Source organism: Carassius gibelio, chromosome B20, assembly GCF_023724105.1.
Source record: "Carassius gibelio isolate Cgi1373 ecotype wild population from Czech Republic chromosome B20, carGib1.2-hapl.c, whole genome shotgun sequence".
Lineage (NCBI taxonomy): Eukaryota > Metazoa > Chordata > Actinopteri > Cypriniformes > Cyprinidae > Carassius > Carassius gibelio.
This window is the reverse complement of record NC_068415.1, coordinates 4,997,160-5,021,733: the sequence shown is the minus strand read 5'-3', so window position 1 is coordinate 5,021,733 and position 24,574 is coordinate 4,997,160. Positions and strand designations below refer to the sequence as shown.

Sequence of the window (24,574 nt, the reverse complement as noted above, 5' to 3'; positions counted from 1 at the left end):
TGGTCTGCTCAGACACTGGCTGGAATACACAGATGACCAAGGTGCGTTGGCACACCCCACCCACTCTCAGTTTAGAGGGCAAACATTTATTCACCAATCCAAGTGTATAATCACCCTTTCTGAGTGCAGCACAAAAATATGCTGAAGATGCCAATAGTGTTTAATATTCAGAAAAAGGATTTTACTGCGGCAACATCTCCAAGATGCTTCAAGATACCTGCCTGCAAAGCTATAGTACTGTTAAAAGTTTTAGGCGTCTTGTGTTAAATGCTGTAATATGATATGTAATATGCTGTAAAATTAATTAATTTAAAGCAGCTTTTTCCCTAGGTGCACTTGCAGTTTTTTAAGTAGTTGTTACAAGGTAATTATACATTTAAGTAATGAGTAAATTTAAATAATTGAATGTACTTATATGGTTAGGGTTGAAATTAGGGTTTGTCTTAGGGTTACTTGCATGTAATTATGTATAATTTATTGTTAGTATAAAAGTAAGCACATAACGTGTAAAAAAGGACACCTTAAAAAAAGTGTTTATATTTATTTATATATATGTTTTTTATATTCAAGTTCTTTCATTGTGCATTCCAATTAGTCTCAATCAAACTGCAGTCACATATTTTAATTATGTGAAAACTAAAAAAATACAACACAATAAAAATATAATAACAATAAAAGCATGATTTTAGAAAATTACTTGTTTTGCAACACACACACACAGCGCCTTGTGAAAGTAATCATACCCCTTCATTATGTTAATGCCGTTTTTAGATGTTTTAGACCTACACCTGTGATTGTTCTGAGCACATATGTGAGTTTTTAATTGCAAAACTGGTTTAGCTAAGCACTGAAATTATTTTTATTTTATTTGTAATTTTATTGAGGTCACTATGTGAAGTGTAGTGACGTGTGGCCAAGTATGGTGACCCATATTTGGAAAGCAGTTGGGGATTCTGTGCCTTGCTCAAGGGTCTCACCTCAGTCGTGGTATTGAGGGTGGGAAAGTGTGCTGGACATTCACTCACCCCACCTTTAATTCCTGCCGGACCTTCGGTTACGATTCTCTAACCATTAGGTAACAACTGCCCCTATACTGTATATCCTACTGCTGTAAGGGGTACTCCAAGGTACTTTTACAAATAAGATAATATTACCATGTCACGTGTCCAAAATGTCACAAGTCATCCATTGTTTTATAATTCTTACTTAAAACTCCAATACCTCCTATATTCTGTAAATATTTGAAAACTCTCAGCAATTCACATTGTCCGCTTCATGCTACTTCAGGCTCACTGAATAGAGTTTTGACCTGCTGTCAGGTTTAAAAAAAAAAAATTGCCTCTCCACACTCGCTTTGTATTCAGTCTGCCTGGGTTGCTACTCGAGTCATCTGGTACGTATTACCTGCACACATGCTCCAGACAGCACCGGTTGACATTCAGGGTTAAACAAATCCAGCCAGCACACAGGCCATAGATCAGTCCAACACCAGTGCGCTCACACTGGCTACTGTGTACATCCACTCAGCCTGTTTTTCTACAGCTGCAACAGACTGAACAGCATGTTCTAGCACACATTTTGTTTTGTTACTGTCATACCAACAAACTCTTCCAAGAGAACATAGAGTACATTAATTGTAAGGACAGTCTCTAAACCCAGAAGCCAAGAAGTGAATTCACTTTACAGTTGCCAGTTTTATTAAGTGTTTCAGCACAAAAAATGTCTGTCTTATTCACCCACAACCCAGTCTTATTGTCATTTAAATATTCCCTATACAGTTACAAACCAGGAGTTTAAACAACATAGACAGTGTGTGTGAGTTCTCTAACTGGAATAGTTAGCATGCTCCAGTTACTCCTCCTGGCTCCAGAATTTTGAATGGAACTGGGTATTTTGGTAAAAATAAACATTTCTGCAAGCAAAATATAAATCACAAATATTTTGTTATATTACACCATAAACCCTATTAATTGGTTTGAATAGGGCAAACTTAAATTAAGCAGATCAAACAAATCAGCTTTCATAAGAATTCAGAACTTCGTTTGGTCTCACTATTTATTAGGTGGCCTTAAGTTTGACTTGAATCGAAACATAATACAGTGTACTTATTGTGTTCATATTGTATTGCTAAACACTTTTGCTGCTATTGAGGTGAGATATGGGTAAGGTTAGGAACAAGTTTGGTGGTATGGGTAAATTTAAGGGAGGGTTAAGATGTATGTAACTGTGTAATTCTGAATGTAATTACAGAAATTAATTACAGATGTAATAACATGTAGAAACATGTACACAGTAAGTGCATTGTACCAAATGATTAATTCAAATGTAAGTACATAGTAGTTAAGGCTACTTAATATAAAATGGGCATGAATATGGATTAACTGAACTAAGATTTGTTTTTGTTTTTTCATGGCTCTTTTTTTGCCACTGTCCCACTGATTTCATCAGGGACTGTCATCATAAATGCAAAAGCCCAAAAAATATATATAATTTTTTTTTTTTTTTTTTTTTTTTTTTTTTGCTGACCAAAGTAGAAAAACTGATTTGTGATTAATTTCCAATTCCTAGTTCATTTCATGTTTCACTACAAAACTGTCATATACAGAATTGTCAAATCAGTTCATTCAATCAATTCATTTATTTTCTACTTTCAATTTATTATCTATAAAATCTTTAAACATTCATTTTAACTTTCTTAAAAGGCACAATATGTTAAAAGTTTGTCAAAATAAACTAAATAGCAACTTCTATAAATGCAGTAAGTGTAATTTATACCTACAAAAATGGCACATTCTTTCCATTTATTAACACTTATTGCAGTTGTGTTAATATTTTTCAAGTAATTAACTACTTTATTAAAATAAAAATCTGCTCCAGTTTTTTTTAAACCTCAATTACCTCATTTATGGCTCAAACAACCTGGCAACAAATTGCAGTTTTCTGATCGCGTATTCTTGGAGGTCCTGCACCAGCTGAGGAGCTGCCATTGAGATGAATGGGAATGCTAACAGATAGCTCTTTCCAGGTATCACAGACCTCCTTGGATTGAACCTATAATCATATAATGGGTTAGCGGTCTAAATCACAAACCAGGATCTCCAATTCTAAGTCTACAACCACAACTTCAAAAATCAGTTATTAATGATGTGTCATTCAGTGAATAGAAAATGGCAAAGAAATCAAAGACAGAAATGTGATGTTCTAGCAGATGTCATCTGTTAAATACTGATTTATCAGCTTATGAAACGGGTCTTAAACAAGTAAAGGCTAGCTCTGAGTTTTGCTCCTGAATATGGGATCCATGCACGCACGCATGCACAGAAAGCTTGAAATCTTTTAGTATTTACCCTCTGTCTGATTTCTCACTTCATCACATGGCAATTGAAACTGACAGAATAATTATCAGATCATCCAGAATTGATCTGCATCCATGTGGGTCAGTTCCAAGAAAAGAGGGAGGGTGAAAAGGAAGAAATAAAGGGGTGAAAGAAGAAAAAAAGCCATCCTCTTTGGAGAGCTGGCGATGGTTCAGTCGTCTTGTCAGTGAGACACGTATGGTTACGGGGAGGCAGCAGTTTGGAGATTGCGTTGCGGGTGTTCCCTTGATGTACCCTGACAGGAACCAGATTCAGAGCCGAGCTGCGGCGTCTGAGCTCTTTGCTTTTTATTTGTCTGGCTCCTTCGGGTTTTTCCTGGCCCTGTAGGGCCGGTCCGGATAGTCTAAGGCCATTTCTGCAGCTTGCTAGCTTTAGTGGGAATAACAAATACAGGGAGAAAAAGTCTTAACCTTCTGTAACAGAGGAGACCACAATTATGCTATTGTTCACAATTTAGAAAAAAATGAGGAGTTCAATTTTGGTGTGTGTTTTTTAGTTGGTTGTTAGCCTAAACAGATATGCTACAAAGCAGCATTCATGCATGGAATGTAGTTTTTAGACAATAAGAGAAAAAAATCTAAATATTCATATAAATGTTAACCATAGCACTTGAGCAATACATTTTTGCAGTACAAAAGCAGGAATTTTAAATGCATGATCCTGGACTTAATTGTCCATCAAACGTAAGGGAATTTTTCTAAATTATTGGATAATTGTTTATACTCAATGTATTATGTTGCATTAAATGATATTTCAACTTCAAAAGGTCGTAAGTAACTTCTATCTGCTCCCAGTTTTCCCTATTGATCTAATATACTTAGCAATTTATTAATAATTTAAAGTCTTTAACTATTGAAAAAGTAGTTGGCAACCTACTAATGGAAAGTAGATTAAAAGTACAATAACAATGTCAATTTGAGGTGGGCTGCAGAATGTAACCAAATATAATATTTTGTCAAATTATTAAGAAACATACAAATATTGTAAGTCTCTGAAAAAAAAAAACCTACATTGAAAAAACCAGTGCATCATTATTTTGAACCTGTTCATTTAAATAACATACCAGCACAAGCAAATCACTCAAATGAATCAGACCTAATGCTCTATATTTCAACTTGGGCATGGGAAACAGAGTTTAATTAAAAAAATTTAACTTCAATAAAAATTATATACAATATTATTTGTGCATCTCTGCCAAAAATAAATAAATAAGAAATCCTAAATATTGTTTTATTAAACTATTTTATAAATATATTAAGTTGTGTATGGCAGCAAAATATTCTACACTGAACGAATCAGTAAATTCACCAGTTCATTTAAATAACATTCACACATGTGATTTATTCAAATGAATCAGATTTCCTATTGAGGGGGGATGTTTTAGATTCAAAGAACACTTTTGATTACAAGTAACATTTTTGATAACAGCTGATAAAGTTATGCTACTGAAAAATGCAGTATTGGCAGAATCACTACTTTTAGTAAGGACACAGTCAACCCAAAAATATATAAATATTTCATATTTGAAATGCATAATATTTTTCCCAACCTGAAGAACCTCAGTGGAACACAAAAGATGATATTATTAAATTCAGTTGACTTTCATTTAATGGACAAATGGAACATCTCATACAAAGCTTTGGGAAGTTTGTTTGGCCTCTTTTTTTAAATGAACCGTGTCACTGATTTATTCAGCATGATTCAATGTCTGCATGCTTTGGGCTTTATCTTAATAATCAGGTCATCTCATTACATCACTGACTCTGAACTCTTCTGTGGAGAGCCGTGGTTTGGCTCTCTCGGCACCGTTCTGTTAATCTGTTTAGCACAAAGATGGTCTAGGCCGACAATTATTAGACTACATAGCAACACAAACCGACGGGTTTCACTTCGAGTCAGTTCTAACCACCTCCACTCTGTGCAGCATTACGCAGTGCAGAACGGGGCCTGTCCTGTGCCAACTCCGTCCCGTTTCACACCGTTCTCAGACAGCTTTCCAGCTCAAATGCAGAAAAAAATAAAAACCCTGGTCGTGGGTGGTTTACCGGGGTCAGTCCACCGACAGAGTGCGCATTTCATGAGAACGCAGCCACTTAATTCTGAACCATTCGTCAGATTTACTCATTTACATGAGGACAGCTATCATTCTGTGCAAACGCTGACATTGATAAATGAGGCGTTTCAGTTAATAAGCAATACAAACAAATGAGAGGTCTTGAGAGAGAAGATGGTCCTCATTTAACTCCAGTTTTTTTGTCTTACTGGGGTCCATAAAGATTGCTTCCATATGATTGCTGCATTAATTCAAGCAGAATCAGGTCAGGACTCGTGATTTAAAAGCTGTTCCTTTGTGTGTCTTTACTGCGATTTGGTTTTTATTAGGTGGAAAAACAAACCTTGTAGTTTGAAACTACCAAAACATGGAAAATTCCATCCGCGTGTTAAAATATTGTTTGATATTTATCCAATAGGTTTATGATTTAATCTGTGTTACAGTGCAGTGGACCTAAATATTTTCAGATCAGACTTACTGTACTGTATATATGAATGTGTGTGTTACCATAAAATATTCCCCATAAATTAGTGTCAATTTGCAGCCGTTTTGTATTTTCAGAGTGTGTTAAAATATTTTTAAATCAAATTAGCGACGCCATAAATGACCATCTGATTGCCAGCAGGGATCTGGCCATTTGGAGACGGAAAATGTAGATGTGCAATGAAAAATGATAAATTATTGAACGGAGACCAAAACATATCAGCACTCTGACTGAGCCTTTTTTCCCCGACCGAGTAAAAATATTAGCACAAAAAGTCCTTATTAAGGGTGGCGATGTTTTTTTAACTAGTTTGAATCACCTTTGGTCTCTGCGAGTCCCTGAGAGCTTATAAGTTCTCTCAAGCAACAGAAGCAGTGCATGAAAAGTTTTCTCCACTGGTTTAACGCAAGACTAGCAGAGAACAAGCACTCCCGTCTTCTCTACTTGAGCGCGGTGAAGCCGTGTGAGACGGAAATGACACTTTCTTCAGAGGAGGCTCCTGAAAACCACCTGTACACAAACTGTGATAAACAGTTAGTCTAAAATAATTAAGAGTGTTCGTCCAAATTAAATTAGGTACAAAAGTCATTTCTTTTAACCACGGTTTATTCCCAATGGCATCGGTATGTTGGAAAGCTGCTTTGAAACTTTATCTTGCCAAGTTACAAATTTAACAACGTCTGAAGTAGCTAAACTATAGTCGAACTTTGGAAAAGCGACCACACTACAAACTACTAACAGCGACTAACTTGCAATGGGGCAATGTAATATATGATTATAATAATTACATATTATATATAAGAAAAAAAAACAAGGGATTTGTTTAAATGTATGAATTAGGGAGACAACATTAAACCTGATAAGGCAAATGTACACTATATACAGCTAAACAAGAATATACATGAATCGATCAAATTAACTGATTCCTTAGAATGATTATTGGATTATATGCACTATATAAAATAACTTTTATGGTACAATTTTTCCTCAGCTTACTTAAAAGGCCATATTTTTTTAAATATCTAAACTACAGAAAATGTACTTTGGGATCTGTATTATTAATATTACAAATATTGTTCATTAATTGAGAGACTGTGGAGTGTTTACTCTTTTAAAGCCTCTTTTGTCAAACCAGAGATCATTTTAAATTAACTGAAAGGCAAATGGTGACTAAAATGGTGACAAAACTTCTAGAACCTAAAATATGATCACATACAAAATCTATATTTTGATGCATTCGTACTCTTCTTAACCCTAATGTTGATTTTAAAAAGCTCATAGGCCTGTTACGCGTCAACTACCTCTGTATTCGACAATAAAAGTACATAAGGTGTGAACTTTTATCACTTGCAGTAACGATTTCCATATGAAATATGCACATCTGGTTTGCAAGTTGAAAATCATGTAGGCCTTAAACCATTAAAAACACATTTTGATTACTCGTTTCAAAGTTTTGGGTATAGTTTGCATAGCCAAAATTTGAAAACAAGTTATCCACATTTATTTCCAATGTCTTGTTTTAAAGCATAAATCTTTAAATCTTCATAAAAGTTATGGTTTGTCATATTCACATTGCACAAGCATGAAATGATCCATTTACTGACTTCCTGTTCATCTACTCAACACTTGTACAAAACTAAACTCTTGTACATATTTGAACTGATAAAAATAATCAAGCCCTATGATGCTGGGTTGTGTTGCAGGACTTTACTAATTGTCCCATGTTGAAACAAAAACAATACTTTCTGTGCGAGTTAGATTTCGCTGCGCAGTCGTGCCCCTAAATGATGGCGGCATACGTAATGACCTCAGCCAGGCCAAGGTAATTTTGGGTGCCACTTTCAATCAGCGGAGTAACCACAAAACGTTACAGTGATGGAGAGTGATGCTTTTGGAAATAACATCCTTCGCTGTAAAATTATTATCAATACACGCATCGGGAAAATGAGAACAGGTGGGAAAAACAACAAAAACAAAAATGAAACCTCAAAGAGCCGATGACAGCTGGGACGTTTCATCTCAAACCACGGCAGAATGGATGATGGCAGCTGGATTACGGTGGCGCTCGGAGGATTGCAGGCCGCCCTTGTAATGCCCAGGAGCCTTTGAGTCTGTGCGTGGCTTCGCCCCCACAGTAATAAGTAAGATACTGCATGCAGCCTCACAGCAGACGCCTCCAACATGCCGCTAAAATTAACTCCCTGAAACCAGATGAAATTCCCAACAGAATAACCTTCTTGACTCTATTATACAAAGGGCTTCCAAGTACACTGGCTGAAAGAAAAGCAGCAGAAAGGTAACATAAGAAGTTAATTGACTTGTGTCTGGCATGCACATAGGGCATTGTGTTTCGGGCTCAAAAAAGTGGCGTGTGAAATCTGAAAGTGACACATTTGGCATTGCCAGTCTTCCAGTCAGTATATAGTCAATACGTTAATTATATTATTCAGAAATTCAATGGAAAATCCCATGTTTACAACAGTGTCTCTAGGATGTTTGAGTTGGTGCTTGTAAGCCAATGCCAACTGTACTGTAAATCATCATATAGAGAGTCTCAACAAATTCTGAGGAATTAAAATAGTTTGTGGGTAAAATATGGAATAAAATATGATAACCCTACAGTGGTGCCCCAAAATTATGTGAAACACGATACCAATTTCTTTTTAGATTGCCTTTCCTCAACTTTGAATATAGCATACATACATATGTACACACACACACACACACACACACATATATATATATATATATATACACATACATACATACATACATACATACATACACACACACACACACATATACATATATATATATATATATATATATATATATATATATATACACACACACACACACACACACATATATATATATATATAAAGTGTCGTTTTATCTTGAAACGGTTTAGAAGTGCACTGGGTTTCATTGTGGGGTGTGGCACAATATTAGCATACATTTCTAGAATTTCTCGACATAAATGCATTAAAGTAACTAGCAATTAAAATTAAAGATCAGCATTTTTTCTCTCTCTCTCCATAATGTCAATATACATAGTCAGATATGTCCCTTGGCAGTTGTGATGTCGACTTACTTGATTGATTAAATATTTTTGTTTTTTATTATTATTGGGTCAACAAGCTTTGCTGATTGATTGCTAATTAAGGTATGTATACCAACATATCAATTAGAAAATAGTTAAGAGATGCTGCAGTAGTTTTAAATTCAATCATTTTTAAATAAAATATTTTTTATAGTTTGCACAGCCTCTTATTAATGCTAAGTCATAAAATGATAAGGTTTAATGCTGATATTGGCCATCTGGCTTACCTTGTTTTTAAACTTTAGGAGGGCACTAAGCTATATAAGCAATGTTTACATTAATAATAATTAATAAAAGTCTGAGTTCAATATGTCAAAGACTTTTTAAGCTTATTTTAAAATTCATACCTCACCTGAGTGTAATAGCAGCTCTTTCAAAGACCACTGGGTCTGCTTTCTGAAAATGAAATAAATCTTCTAAGTTCTAAGTAACACCAGACCAGGAATTTCCTTAAAAGCAGGAACTGGAAGTTTGAGTGGGAGTTTTAACAGCGTGTGCAAGCTTTGTCCAGGTGGAAACACACACACACTCATACACACACAGCTGGGCCTCACATGTTCATGGACGCCTTCCAACGGTTCTGTTGGTAAGGACTTCCTCTCTGCTTACCTGTGCACTTTTGGCAGCCATGAGGGTCATGGAGACCCTGAGGGAGAGCTGACCTTCTGTCTGACCTGCTCAGGCCAGACACGAGAGTTCCTTTCACCCACATCAAAGCAGCCATTTGTCTTATGTAATAAATAGTGCTCTAATTCTGAGGGACGCCCACAAAAAGAGCGGGACGTTTGGTTTTAAGTTAATACCGAATCAACAAAGGCAAGTGCAGGGCAGTGTCATGTCCTCAGGCTGAAAAACCTTAAATTAATAATGGGGGAAATGGAGTAAAAAAAAAAAAAAAAAAAAAAGAAACGAAAGATTGTACAAAATATAAGTCACATATAATAGTTTGTAGCATACTTTTGATTTAGTTGACCAAGACAAATAAGCTGGAGTTAGATTACAAATACTGTTGACTATTAAAACATTTTTATTAAAACTTCTTCAGGTATACAACGATGGTAACTCAGCCTTTTCATATAAAGTACACTGATATGTTTGATAACTACTACCAGTAATAAAACGTAAAACACTATGCTCTTTCTTTTAAGATAATATCCTGGGGCATTCATATACAGCAGATCATCATAATCCAAAAGTGGTAAGAAGGTAGCAGATACCAAACATTTTCTTGAATATTAAAAAAATAATGATCTATTTCTGTAGTAAAACCACATTTGAACTTAAGTTTTGAAATTAATTTATCAATATGTACAGGTAGCTTAAAATTTAACTGACTATCAAATAGGGTGCCCAGGTACTTATAACTTACAACATATTCTATTTTTGTTCCCTGGAAGGATATAATGTCAGGAAGATTACTTGGTACAACTTAAGAATTTGAAAAAAATCATTAAACTAGCTTTATCTGCGTTTAAAACTAGTTTAAGCTGACATAAACGTAACTGAACAATAACAAATGCTGACTTTAAATAGTGAAGTGCTTGTAAAGCTGATGGAGCACAACAGTAAATAGCAGTGTCATCTGCATACAGATGGAACTACACATATGGAATGTTATCACATAAATTATTTACATACAGTACAAGGAAAATAAAATGGGTCCCAGGACAGATCCCTGAGGGACACCTTTGGAAAGTGACAAAATAGATGAAGTACAGTCTTTTAAAAGGACACACTGTGTTCGCCCTGAAAGATAGTTGACAAACCAAAATTGATATAAAATACATTAAAATAGAAAAGTGTTATTTTAAATTGTATTAAAAGTTTTCATGTTTTACTTTATTTTTGATCAAATAAAATATATATAATTTATTTGTAAAGAATCTTAATGACCCCAAACTTTTGAACAGTAGTGTTGCTCTATGTTCATGTTTGTGTTAAATTGTGTTGAACAGGAATTCATTTGTCATCAGATAAGATCTCTCTGTACATAAATGATCAGTTGACTCACTGACCCTTTGCTGGGAAGAGCAATTAAAGGCCAGAGACAACAATCTAAGACATGAAACTACCTAATATAAATAAATCCACTGCCCAAGGTCTTCCCTCTATGTTAAACAAGGTCTGCATAAAGCAAAATACACAGTTCTGTAAGTGTCCAGTTGTAATTCTATAGTTCATGGTGTGCTGTGTGGTTAAGGGTCAGAGCTAATATTCAGATGGTTGCTCATTCAAAAGAGTTGCTTTACCAATGATCTATTGATAAGTAAACTTGATATCAGACAAGCACTGCAATAAGTGTAGGGTGCCGTGATAAATACAAATATTGATTCTATATCACAGAGCAGTGGTTCTCAACCATGCTAAATGGCAACAATGAACGCAAATTATTATAGTTACCTGAAATGTTACCTGAAGTTTTTTACATAAATATATTTAAAAAAAAAACACCTTCAACGTAACTGTCAAGGCATCATTTCTCATTTTTGTTTATTTTAAGTTGAAATACTTAAATACCTTTAACTGAATACTTAATAAAAAATGTAAGATATTAGAAAAATCATAAAAATTACAAAACACATCAGAATTACTAAAACTAAGTAAAATTCGAATGGAAAAACAAAAAACAAAAATGTATTCAAGATTACTGTACAGTATAGATTGACTTGTAATGAGAACCACTCATTATATAGAGACCCCGTTATAGAGACACAAAAATCATTCATTAGAAAGTCCTATGATTTACACTATACCTATCCCAGAATTCACCTCTCAAGGTGTTTCCTGCTTTTCTAGCCGAGGTTCTCCTCTGTGGTCTCGCCTGCTCTCCAGATACTCATTAGAAATTGGAGCGCATTAAGTTTCTCTGGGTGGGGATAAATGACTGAAAACGAGGCACATCTCTCTCTCACACACAGCACGTGTGGCCATGTGGGGTAAGGAGAGCAGCTCTGGCCCTTATGATCTCCGGCAGAGCCTGGATGAGCTCTCTCTGTCAGGAGCAGAACCTCCCCACCCTCCCGTGGCCCATCAATCACTGCTGCAGGCCTCTCTCAGATCTCCACGCAAAACCCTTCATTTACTCACTGGCTCCGTGTGCCGCTTCACATGGGAACATTTAGGAGGGGGAAAAAAAGGGAAGAAGTCCCTTTGTCCCTGTATTTTTGAGAAACGGGGGGCTGGATTTTCACTTTTGCAATATAATGGATAATCATCTATTATTAAGGATCTAACCCACAGATATTTTAACAGATTTATAGCTGAATTACTTTTCTCTGCCTTTGCTGTAAATCATAAAGATTATGCAACTGATGAAGAACCACCCCATCTCCTCCTGAGCAATTTAGGACTTTTTATCAGTCTAATGTTTTCTGTGCAGGATTGCTGAAGTTAATGTGCCTTAATCTTTGAGATGAATAGTTTAAGATTTAATGCTTGAATGGACTTTTATCTTACTATTATTTATATATGTAAAGAAATCCAAAATGTTATTAACTGACATAAAAACATGAAATGAAATTAATTTTAGCTTTAGTTCTAAGTATTGATCATATTTACTGTACCTCATATTTATAAGAACCTCCTCTTATTGTTGAGTTGATTTTCTGCAGACAGCCCTTCGTTTATCCATTAGAATGACTGGATGGTAAAAACTCATCTCTATATGATGGGTGGTTGATACGTAAGAGTTGAAAAATAAGACGACTTTGTAACATCAGCCAAAAATTAAAGCTATACATATATGTATAATATGTGCATTTGTTAATTAATTATAAAAAAGTAAATAAAAGAAACACTATAAATAAAAAATAAATAAAATTTAAGTTACCAAAAAAAAAAAAAAACCTTTAAATAAAGCATGCAAGCAAGCAAGCATTGGACTGTTTTGCAAACTGAATTTTATCTTTGGTACAAAGTGGGTTACTAAATAATGATTTGCCAAATGCATCTGCCTAGGGAAATGTCCAAATTAAAAAAATACACCGCATTAAAGAAAAATGACAAATGGCCTCACATATGGCAGCAATCTATGATTGCAAAGCAAGAGAACTGTTATTTAGACATGCGAATGAAGGGAAAACGCTTAGTCAACTAAATCATCCAAATGGCAAATAGCAGGAGAGAGACACAGAGTGCTGAACCTGAGTTGGTGCTGCATGGCGTCTATTCTGAGGTGGCCAATGTTGACCTCATAACCCACTTACAAAACTAAAGGCCCTGTTTACTGGAAGCATGTCTCACAGCAGACAATAAAACTCCGTTATGCCCACAGGACCTCCTCTGACCTACTGATCCCACGCATTTGACTGAGATCCAGGGGTCAGAGCCTCCAAACACACTGGCCCACTGATGCCATGGAAAGAGTGATGTGCTAGAGAATCATCAGTGCTGATGCATACTGTATCATCTGATCAAGCATTTATCAAACACGTGGCTCATATCTGAGAGTGATGACAACTGACTGTGATTACGGCATCACATCTCTAAGTTTGGAGTGTTTACACTCGTAGTAAGAGACTCTTCAATGAGCTCTCTGTACATGTTCGGTGAGCAATCCATAGTACATAATAGTTATTATGGGCATCTGTGTAAGTCATATCTTAATGCCACTGACTTTTCACATGTGACATGAGAGCATGTTTACAGCAGGGCTGCGTGCCCTTCAGAACTGAATTGCCATTTAAATTACAATTCAGTTCAATAACTGTCAGCGAAAGTAGTTCAGATTTGTTTTTTTAAAGGGATAACTCACCCAAAAAATACTTTTTTAACATAAAAGAAAGTATTCTGAAGAATGTGGATAACTAAATTTTGGTTCCAACTGGCTTCCACTGTTTGGACAAAACATGCAAATAGATGTCAATGGGATCCAAACTCTTTGGCTATCAACATTCTTCAAAACATTTTTTTTGTGTTCAGCAAATCAGGTTTGGAACAATATGAGGGTGAGTAAATGATGACAGAATTTTCTTATTTGGGTGAACTATCCCTAAGCATGTTTAAGCAAAATACTAACGAAATTCATCGATTGTACTAATTAATTAAAAATGAAAATTATTAGCATAATTAAAAAGATTAATATATAAATGAACACTAGCTCACTAATTATGTTTATTTGGTTACTTACCAAAAATATAAATAAATAAATGAACATTAAATAAAAGCATAAATGTAAAAAAAAAGTAGCAAATTAGTACATTCCTCTTCAAATTCAAACTCATGAATGGAACAAATGCCATTACTTCCATTCTGAATATTATATTAATGTTTAAGATTCTGCTTGTTTCCCAGCAGTTATGTGATTATCTTTTTATGAGGCCTTCTCCCTGGTGTACTTTCTAGACCTCAGAACCCTGTGGTGATGGAGGGTTCAAATCCCCGCCCACATCAAAAAGATCCCGAGCCTTCCTGACCCCACAAGATGGCGGACACCCGCCTGCCGACTACGCCTCCTCTGCTTGGGATGTAATGACGGAGCCATCAAACAGCATTTATAATCCTGAAGCAGGACGTTTTTAAAGTGGTCAGCTCCAAGAGCATTGGAATTGTTGAGCACAATTTGCGGTCGCTGCATTTTCTTGTAAAAGAGCCACGTCCTGGCAGAGTTCAATTTTGCCCCTTTTTCTAGTGCAATTGGAAATGCAGAAGACATTTTATATCGTATAACCATTTCATGCTAATTTAGGAAGAGGAAGAGTCATTTATTTGGTTTTGAAATGGAAATGTCAGTGTATATTAATGACAAAATGACCTAATCAGCTTTTTTTCTACCTGGAAAATGAAAATGATAGCTACTGCTGAAATTTCCACTGCTTCACCAACTCCAACCTGCAATTAAAAAAAAAAAAAAAAAAAGATAATTGTAATCATAATTTTGTCTTTAGAATTATCATTATTTGTAATTTACTGTCAGTGAGATGTATAATTATAAAATATGTTGGTTCAGTCATTCTGAGGTCATTCGAACATTATCAACTGAATCTATCAGGGATTGTCAAACAAAACCTGTCTTACTTTAGAAACTAAAATCAGTTAAACCTCATAAAGGCATTTAATAGAGGTAAAACTTCATGGCTTCAGAGAAATTTTTTGCCAATTTTACAACTTTCAGGAAAAAACTAGTATAACTTATGGTGTTGTCCTTTATCGTCCACAATGGTGGCTAACAGTGGTAGCACAAGTCACAATATTTTTTATGTGTTTCCTTTTGTTGAACGTTGAGAAGGCAGAAAAAACAAGGGAAACCATAAAAATTATAAGTAGTAAATAAATAACCAAATAATTTTTTTTTGCCATTTCTGTTACAATAACAAGAAAAATGTGGAAAACATGTTAAATATGTCGTTCAATACATTGTTCAAAAGTTTGGGTTGGTAAGTTGTTGTTTTTTTGCTTACCATTGAAATACTATAATAGTTTTTGCTAATATTTTTGATTTATATTTTGTTTTGATATTGTATTTTTTCGATTAAATTTTTTGTATTTTTTATAAATGTTTCATATAAACATAATGGGCCCTATTTTAACGATCTAAATGTAAAGTGTAAAGCACACGACGCAGGTGCAGGTCCACTTTTGCTATTTTAATGATGGAAAAACGGTCCGTGTGCCGGGGCACATTTTTGGAATGGGTTGTCCCGATTCTCTTAATAAGTAATGGGCGTAACATTCAACACACCAATCAGAGAGTGTCATCTCCCATTCCCCCTAAGAGCGAGATGCGCTTGCGCCATGGTCGATCGCTATATACATGGCGGAATTTGTTAGCGTAAAAGCTGAACTCTTCTCAAGCGAAGAAACTGTTCTGCTCGTGCGCGAAGTTAAAGCATGCGAGCAGATCATGTACGGGACAAGCAGGAATCCACCAAAGCTTCCCGAGGTGAAGAAGATGTGGGATGAAGTAGAATTTAATTCATCGTTATTAGTAGTAATAGGCTGAATTACAAATAGGTAGCCTTATTCTAAAACACGCAATGACTATCCATCATTACATTTTTATATTTATGTAGCCTACACAATAATATTCTTTTACACTGTATTCCTTTTGTTTTTAATATTTGGTATTTTTGTGTGATGCGCATCCCTGTGTGTAATAAGCAAAGTCAACGCATTGTCGACCAGAGGCGCATTTTCTACCAACGCGCTTTTTAAATAACAAAATATTGTGCCACTGACTTCAGACTTTAGACCAGGTTTGAGTTGGTCTATGGCACAGTCTATGGCACAGTCTATTTTCAGCTCCTCAAAATAGCAGTGCACCAGCAATACGCCTGAACACACCTCTTTTTTAGACCAGCACGCCCATGGGCTCACAAATGGGCGCAGATGCGTTTGCCAATTAAACCACGTGGCACTGGACAGGAAAATGCTAATGGCGCCGGACTGAAACTAGCAAACACACTTGCGCTGCGCCTTGCATCGCATTGCGCCCCATGTCTAATAGGGCCCAATCAGTTGTGCTGCTTAATATTTTTGCATGAGCCATGACACATTTTTTTTCAAGATTATTTAAAGAACACAATGTTCAAAAGAACACCATTTGTTTGAAATGTAAATCTCTTGTAATATTCTAAATGTCTTTAGTGTCAATTTTGATCAATTGAATGTACTCTTGATGAATAAAAGTATGAATTTCTGTAGTCACTGAATAATAAAATCCTTATTTTTCAATTATCTTTTAAGAATTTCATAGATAAAGGAGAAAGCAGAGCCTCTACATGTTCATGTTATGTGCATACATTAAATTATATGCACTTCCACTGTGTGAGGTCAAACTTTAATTACTGAGGTCAGACCCCTCCCAATAATTACAACCCAATTCAAAACTGAAAATGACATCATACCTTTTGAAACTCACTGCTCTCTACTTTTAAATTATTAATTAATATTATCTAAATTAAAAATGCACTTTGATTTCTAACTGAACAAACTTCAGTCACAGATGCCTTTGAGGAACAGAGTGCCAAACAGCAGCAGTGCCAAGACAGACTGCCTTTGGGGTGTCATGGGACGGTCCAAATTAGAGCTCTGTCTGTACAGGAAGGAAACGATTCAATACACTGTGCTATTACTTCCTGTTTAACATCCTCGTATTATAAACGAATAAAGGCAGGCTGGTCGAGATCTAAACACTGGCCTTTTTATTTATGTGTCTTGCCCTGGAAGTCGTCGGAAGCTGACGGGCTGCCAGAATCCCCATAGATATTTGCCTTGTGTGCGCCGGAGGTTGTTATCAACATGGCTGTGATAAAGGATAAATGATGTCTTAAGAGGCTCGCCCTCAGAAAACTCCACATATGTGTACCAAGCTTAAAAATACAAGCCTTTGAATACAACCCCCTCACATATTGAGGGCTTCATAAATCACTCATGCACACACGCCGGCCAGTGCACTCTTGGCATGTCATCAGACGGCCCTCTGGTGACTACTCCTACCTGTCATTCTGGAGAAGCCACGAGTTAATTAATGTATAGCAATCAAATTCCTCTCCCTCAGAACGAACACACAGTCTCTGTATCTCGACTTCCCCGGGATTATTTTTCTTGGTCCTTGTTATGCTACGCCGCAGCGCGCGTTTGGATATTTATGGATCTGTAAAAATGCACAAGGACGAATTAAAACTCAACTGCTGGGACAGCCCCTAAGTAAACAGGAGTGTTTATTCATACGATCTTAGGTTTGATGTGTTTTCGCTGGATGACAGATGAATTTATCAGCTTCACTTTTGTCACATAGCTCCATCGTGCTCTGTTAGGCTTTTCAATGGAAGTTTGAAACCCCACCGTACCTATGTGAATATTTTATTTAACTCTGGAAAACATCCGTATATCTAATGTCCTGTTTTGGTGTAGGATATGGATATTCAAGGTCACATTTTATACACATTTACTGTAGGTTCTCAACACAATTTAAGATTCATACATTGATTGGATTAAAATTATTTAAATTCCACTCTTAAAATTAGGGATTTGAATCATACATAATTTAATGATGTCTCTATGAAATAGTTTTCACCCTTATATTTAACTATTGACTAGCTAATAGTAGCTATTCAACATTACAGTACTGTATAATTAAGAGCTAGTAATTTTAGCATTTATTAGACTTTGAAAAATAACTACTAATTTAAGTGAACTTAAAACAATCTTCACTTAAACCCATCATAATAAATGTCAAATTTTGATTTCAAATTTAAATTCTAAATTAAATATAGATTACTCCTTAAAAAGTTATTGATTTCCTCAGTTTAATTTTGTTCTTTGAAGGACAGACATCACAGCAGCTGGGTTATTCGATTATTTGGCTGCTATAACTTTAAGAGCTGCCGCTGATCTGACATCCGTTGCATTTTCTCACAACTCCTTTTCAGACTCACTTCAGGTCTTAAACCCGGAACACACTGAGCAAACGCTGACGAAAACAGACTGTGGGCTCAGCTCACTTCGGCAGCTTCGGGGTCCAAAGTTGCCCTGACACACCAACAGCCAAGAATCACGTCTGTTCTGTGTTTTTTCTCATGCACTGGTTTGTCAGCTGAACAGCCAATCAGAATGTTCATTTGGCCCGACTGACCAATGAGCTCCGATGCCAACAGGCTTGTTTGAGATGCGCCTTGCCTCGCCTGAAATGTAGGTGAGAGTAGGAGGCTGCAGCAAGGGGAGGGGTCAGAAAAAGACCTTTGAAGTCGGACACTTCCTGAATCTCGCTGTTTTGTCACCTGCAAACATCAGCAATGGAGGTTATCGCATTCACGTTTTTTAATCGCAGACGAAGTGGATGTAATCGATATACCACTGTTTTGTCGTCATGTGCATCAATTCCTTTGTTCTGCTGAACACAAAGGAGGACATTTAGAAGAATGTTTGCAAACAAGCAGGTTTCTGCCACCATTTCACTTCCGTAGTATTTTTCCTGGCTATGCAAGTCAAAGCGATTTTGTAACAAACATTCCTCAGAATTTCTTCCCTTGTTTTAAGCCAGACCCTGACACTTATGAAACCACACAAAGATGAGGCATAATGGCTAAACAGTCCATATAGATATGTGTGCATGTATATTTTTGATGGATTGATTAATTCACACAAACATATAATAGAATAAAGTGCATATCAAACATAAAGTAGTCCATGTGACATCAGAGGGTCAGTTAGAATTTGTTGAAGCATCGAAAATAAATTTTGGTCATCACTACAACAGACCTGGAAGAAAAGACAATGCTGAATAAAGTCGTAATTTTTATTAAATTTTTGGACCAAAATGTATTTTCGGTGCTTCAACAAATTCTAACAACCTCTGATGTCACATGGACTACTTTGATGATTTTTTTCTTACCTTTCTGGACATGGACAGTAGACCGTACACACAGCTTCAATGGAGGGACTGAGAGCTCTCGGACTAAATCTAAAATATCTTAAACTGTGTTCCGAAGATAAAAGGAGGTCTTATCGGTTTGGAATGACATGAGGGTGAGTTATTAATTACATCATTTTCATTTTTGGGTGAACTAACCCTTTAAGCGTGTTAAATAGAAAAAAATGTATTGCCCAAGTTAATGCGTTAATATTGACAGCACTAATAATTTATATTCCTATATGATTCACTATAAAGAAAAGGCTCAAAACAGTAATTTGTTCGGGAATTGAACCAAACCGATCGTGGTGTGTGGTTCTGATTCACTAAAAAAATCCGGTTCATAAGATTCAATTATTCTTAAATTGAGCTACAACAGCTGTGCTATATGTTTTTGTTTTGCTAATAAGAACAGGCCCATAATGCTCATTTGCTTGGGAATCAGACAACACTGTTTGTGCTGCTTATTTTTTTTGCACTGTACAGAACATTAATCTGGAGAATCACTATATAACATATAAACCTATATAAATTATCCATTTAGATGCTGTTATACAACTCATGTATTTTATAGACCCGGTCACATGTGCACAATTCATTAAACTGTAAGGTGTTCAGAGTTTTAATGATTTCAACGGAGCCCTTTTGCTGTTGACCTTTCAAGCAATGACTATCAGATAATTTGCATGTCCATCTTTACAACAAAAAGTCCAACTGTGACCCTAAATTAATTTTTTTTTTTTTTTTTTTTTTTTACAAAAGATTTAGCCTCTGTAATGAAGACCTTTATAAAAAAATAAATAAATTAACTTTATAAGGAGATCATCATTGCAGGCATCTGATTTGTTATAAATCCAACATTGCCTGCCATGAGTCTTGTGAAAGGGTCTTTACAAGCTTACAGAAATCAGTTGGCATGGGAGGTTTAATTCTCTCTCTTTTGTTTTAAACCAGTTGTAGATTAGATCTATTTTTCTGTTTTGGAATGAGAAAGCAGAGCTTCCAGTGTGTCCATAATGCAATAGTAAAAACAAACAGCTGTGGCGAGTGTTTAGACAGAGCTAAATGAAACCCAGGTACTGCACTGTACACCCAACTGCCTTTATCCTGTTAAGACCTGTCAATCACAAACAAAGAAATCTATGGGGCAAAAAAAACTTGTGCTCTTCTCAACTCCTGAATCTGCAATTTTTGAATCTGGACTGGCTACAGAGTACTTGAATGCATTAAAATGTTATCAGTCAGTCATCATGATGTATGAAAAATCCGGGGTAAACCTCAAACGCCATGAGTGTGTGTGTTTTTTCATGTCTCACATCATTTTCATATCATTCCATCCATTGTCAATTTGGAACAGATTGTGCACTATTATCATGCTAAATGATGTGAATGTGCCAATGCTGACATGTTATTTACATTTTATGGCAATTATTGTGTTAAAGCACTATACGGTTCTGACACAGATTGTGTATAGAAAGTGTGAGTTTGTGTACAGTATGTGTGTGTGTGCGTAAACTATTTCATTAGTTAGTTAGATATTTATCTTTTTATATGTACGTATACACAAATTATTAATAAAATTATTATCTTTAATTATATCAAAACACTGCATGTGTGTCAAAGCTGATTAGTCATCTCACTTAGGAAGAAGTATTTTTTATGAGGATATTTTATTACATTTATGAGTCTGTCATGATGTTCTAAGAGCTCAAATATTAGCCCTCCACTCCCGTTCAACATCTGCACAGATGAATGTGTCATCTCTTAACTAGCTTTTAATTTTCTTAGGGATGAATTTTGCAAACAAGGTCTTCTCCCTACGAGTCAGCAGCACAGTGAGAGCCTTCGCTCAGTAACAGCACGCGAGTTTGCAGCATCAACTGGGAATGACGGCTTCTCGTCAGCTAACACCCATGCCGGCGCCACAAGAACACGCCAAACCCTCCTGGAAAAAAACTTCACTGCTCTCTGGAGGGTCCTCGCTCGACTGTTCGCTCTTTTCCTGTCTATCTTGGGCTGGGATGAAGTCTATGTTTTTAGGAAAATTCCTCTGGCGCGACCCCGTAGGCCCAGCGTCTTCCCTGCGATCATTAGAAGCAGACCCCCGTCTTGTGTTTGTCCTACGCAAACAGCTCAGCTACCACTTCATCCATCTCGTTTAGCCTTCCCTGAAACTCCATGGAGCTCCTAAATGACGTATTTTTTCTATTTTTCCGACACAATCGCATGGGTTTTCCTCCCTGTGGTCTCGGACCTGTCTGCTATACCTCCTTTAACTCCCACTGACTGCTGCCACTGCATCAAATATTTATCAAGGAGTTTCAAACATGTCGGTAAATCAGCAGTGCATGTCTGTGTGTGCCCTACGGCCGCACAAAAACGCGCAGACATCCTTCCTTGTCACATAATTCATCTCCAATGCTATTGAAACAGTGGGAAAAGTGAAGACAGGACATTTAAAAGAGGAAATGTGGAGTCAGACACGTCCGTTTGTGCAATGTCGCCATCTCTTGGTGATTTTAGGTGATTTACCACCTACTTGGCGTTATGTTGCAGCTCTACTGAAGTTCTTAAACCAATGGGCTTCAAATCACTCACAGATAATAAAAGTGTAAAAAAAAAAAAGTGTCATGACTGACTAGTGATTTCACCTCTAATCTCTTTCCGTCATTCAAGTATTGACTTTATATGAATAAGAATAATTTCTGTGACAAATGTGAATGTCAGCATGATAAAATGGAGAGCATCACATACCATTCTGCTCACACTTAGATGTTCCCAGAGGCCTTGTAAGGAGGTAATGAAGATGAGGGCAGTCAACACCACTTGTCACTTGTCACTGAAATTTCATTAAAACGGCATAGAGCGTTGATGATGGCTGATTCAGAATGCAAAACCGTCACATTAGAAAGTCTCTCCGGCAGAAGTCTGTTCTATAACAAAAAACTAAATGATAATAATAACAATAATAATGTGTGAAAGGAAAGCAACATGACAAATTCAAATGCACAAAAAAAACTGTATAATAATACATTACAAATATAAAATGTAAGTTTTTAAATATTAATAATTCATAATAACAATTTGTATCAAATATTATAACATTTAAATTTTATACAAGGAAATTTTAATCATATGAATTGATTAAATAGAAAATAGTGCAAGTCAGGAGAAATGCACGCACAATTTTCTATTGTTGATATTCGTATTTAAAATGGAATTCAAGCACAATTTTTTTAAAGGTTTGGATATAGACTAAAACATTTATAATGCAACCTCTTTTACACCTTTAAAGAGATACAAATTTGCATGAATCCTAAATAGAAGTTCATAGAAGTATTCAAATAACTAAAAATACATAAAAACTGAATAAAAGTGACCAAATTTAAAAATACAAATACTAAAATAACAATTAAGGCAAAAAAATATAATAAACAATCTAATTCAGTGTAATATCTTGTAGCAAAAGCTACAGTACTGTTAAAAGTACTAGGCACTTGTGTAAAACTTCTGTCTAAATTAATATCATAAATAGATTTTCTTTATCAATTAACTTCTATTAACTAAATTAAATCAACATTTGGTGTGACGTTCTCTGAATTTTAAAGCAGCTTTAGCCGTAGGTGCACTTGCTCATAGTTTTCAAGTAGCTTCGCAGGAAAGTTTCTTGAAACATCTTAGTGATATTGCCACAGTTCTTCTGGATTGAGTCTGTCTCAGTTTGTTCTGTTTCTTCATGTTATTCCAGACAGTCCGGATTATGATGAGAACAGACCTCTGTGTGGAGCACTGGCTGCTGTCAGACTCATTGTGCAAACTAAAATCTCACTGGATTATTACAATTAACGGCAAAATGAATGTTTGGAAATGTAAACTGATACATCCTACTGACACATTACAGCAAAAGATTGAAATAACAGACTTAAAACCATTTTTACCTGCTGAAAAAAATACTAGCGTTCTAATAATTTTTGCCCACCACTGTACATAAAAAAGTATATTTTATGTACAAATACTAAGGACAACATACCCTATATAAGATGATACTGTAGGACGAAATGTGCTTTGCTGTAACTGTATGACTTTAGATCTTAAGCATTCCTTGCAAATACATAAAACATGGCAGATCAGAGAAACGTGAAGCATTTGGATTTCATAACTCATTTACCTTTCCCACCATCACACCTCTGTAGAAGAGAGGAACTGGCAGCCTCAGCGCTCTTGTTATTGGCGACACAAGAGAGCTCTACCATCTCTCAGCTGCGGCCGATTTGGTTGCCTTGGAAGAACAGCGGCAAGAAAAAAAAATGAAAAGGAGAGGATTGGGTGTGTTAAATCAGTTCCACTCTCTTGTAAATTACAACCCTGCATTTTTAATTTCCTCTCCACATACAATGTTATTCATTGGCGTCCAAGCCAAACACGGACCAGCAGCCTTTTCTGCGTGCGAGAACAAACCGTCCTCTTTTGCGCTGTCAAAAATATGATGAAATGCACACATTCCTTATGTCAAGCTGAAAATTTTAGAGCCTGTAGATCAACACTAAAACAAAAGGGGCTGTTGGAAATGAAAAGGACTGCGGGATGTGACTGACGGGGTCCTGCCTCGGAATCGACCTCATTCCTGCGAGAACAAAACTGTGTGAGAAGTTTCTCCAATTTCACGCATGGGGTTTCAGAGGGGTTTTGTAGGTATACTGTATACATGGACTTATTTCATGCCAATGATGCAGCAATTAGAGGACCAATGCATTCATAATGTGCCTGAAGATATTGTCTTGGCAGTACAAACCACAAGATCAAATGCTGGGAAAAGCTGTCATAATATTGTGTTTTATAACGCAGGCTTTATCTTAATTCCATCTGAAAACCTTAGACCTTTCAATCATATAAACATTTAAAGTGTTAGAGATTCATTTCGTTATTCGTTTTTTTCCATAAATGGTTGCCATTTTCACATTTTATCGATTACATACACATGTAGTGTATATGATTAATTGTAAAAAATAATAAATAATTTAAAAATTGCTAGCTTGACATAATTACAAAACAGTAAGTAACATCGGGTGACATTTTGAAGTAGATCTATTACGGTAATCTTTGTTTTATTTACAACCTCTAAAAACTGATTTTTACAAGATGTATATTTTTTTCATGCATTTGCACTGGAAGTCAATGCGCTGATACGTCCCTGTCATCTTTTTTA

General features: G+C 35.8%; 1 long non-coding RNA gene across 1 annotated transcript; it reads right to left on the bottom strand.

Moving 5' to 3' along the window:
- Positions 1-2,746: 2,746 nt before the first annotated feature.
- On the bottom strand, positions 2,747-23,649 carry LOC127983775 (uncharacterized). The gene is made up of 3 exons (XR_008160499.1): positions 23,537-23,649; positions 22,123-22,301; positions 2,747-3,051 (listed from the first exon to the last, which is right to left on the bottom strand). It is a non-coding gene; the product is annotated as an uncharacterized LOC127983775 (long non-coding RNA).
- Positions 23,650-24,574: the final 925 nt, after the last annotated feature.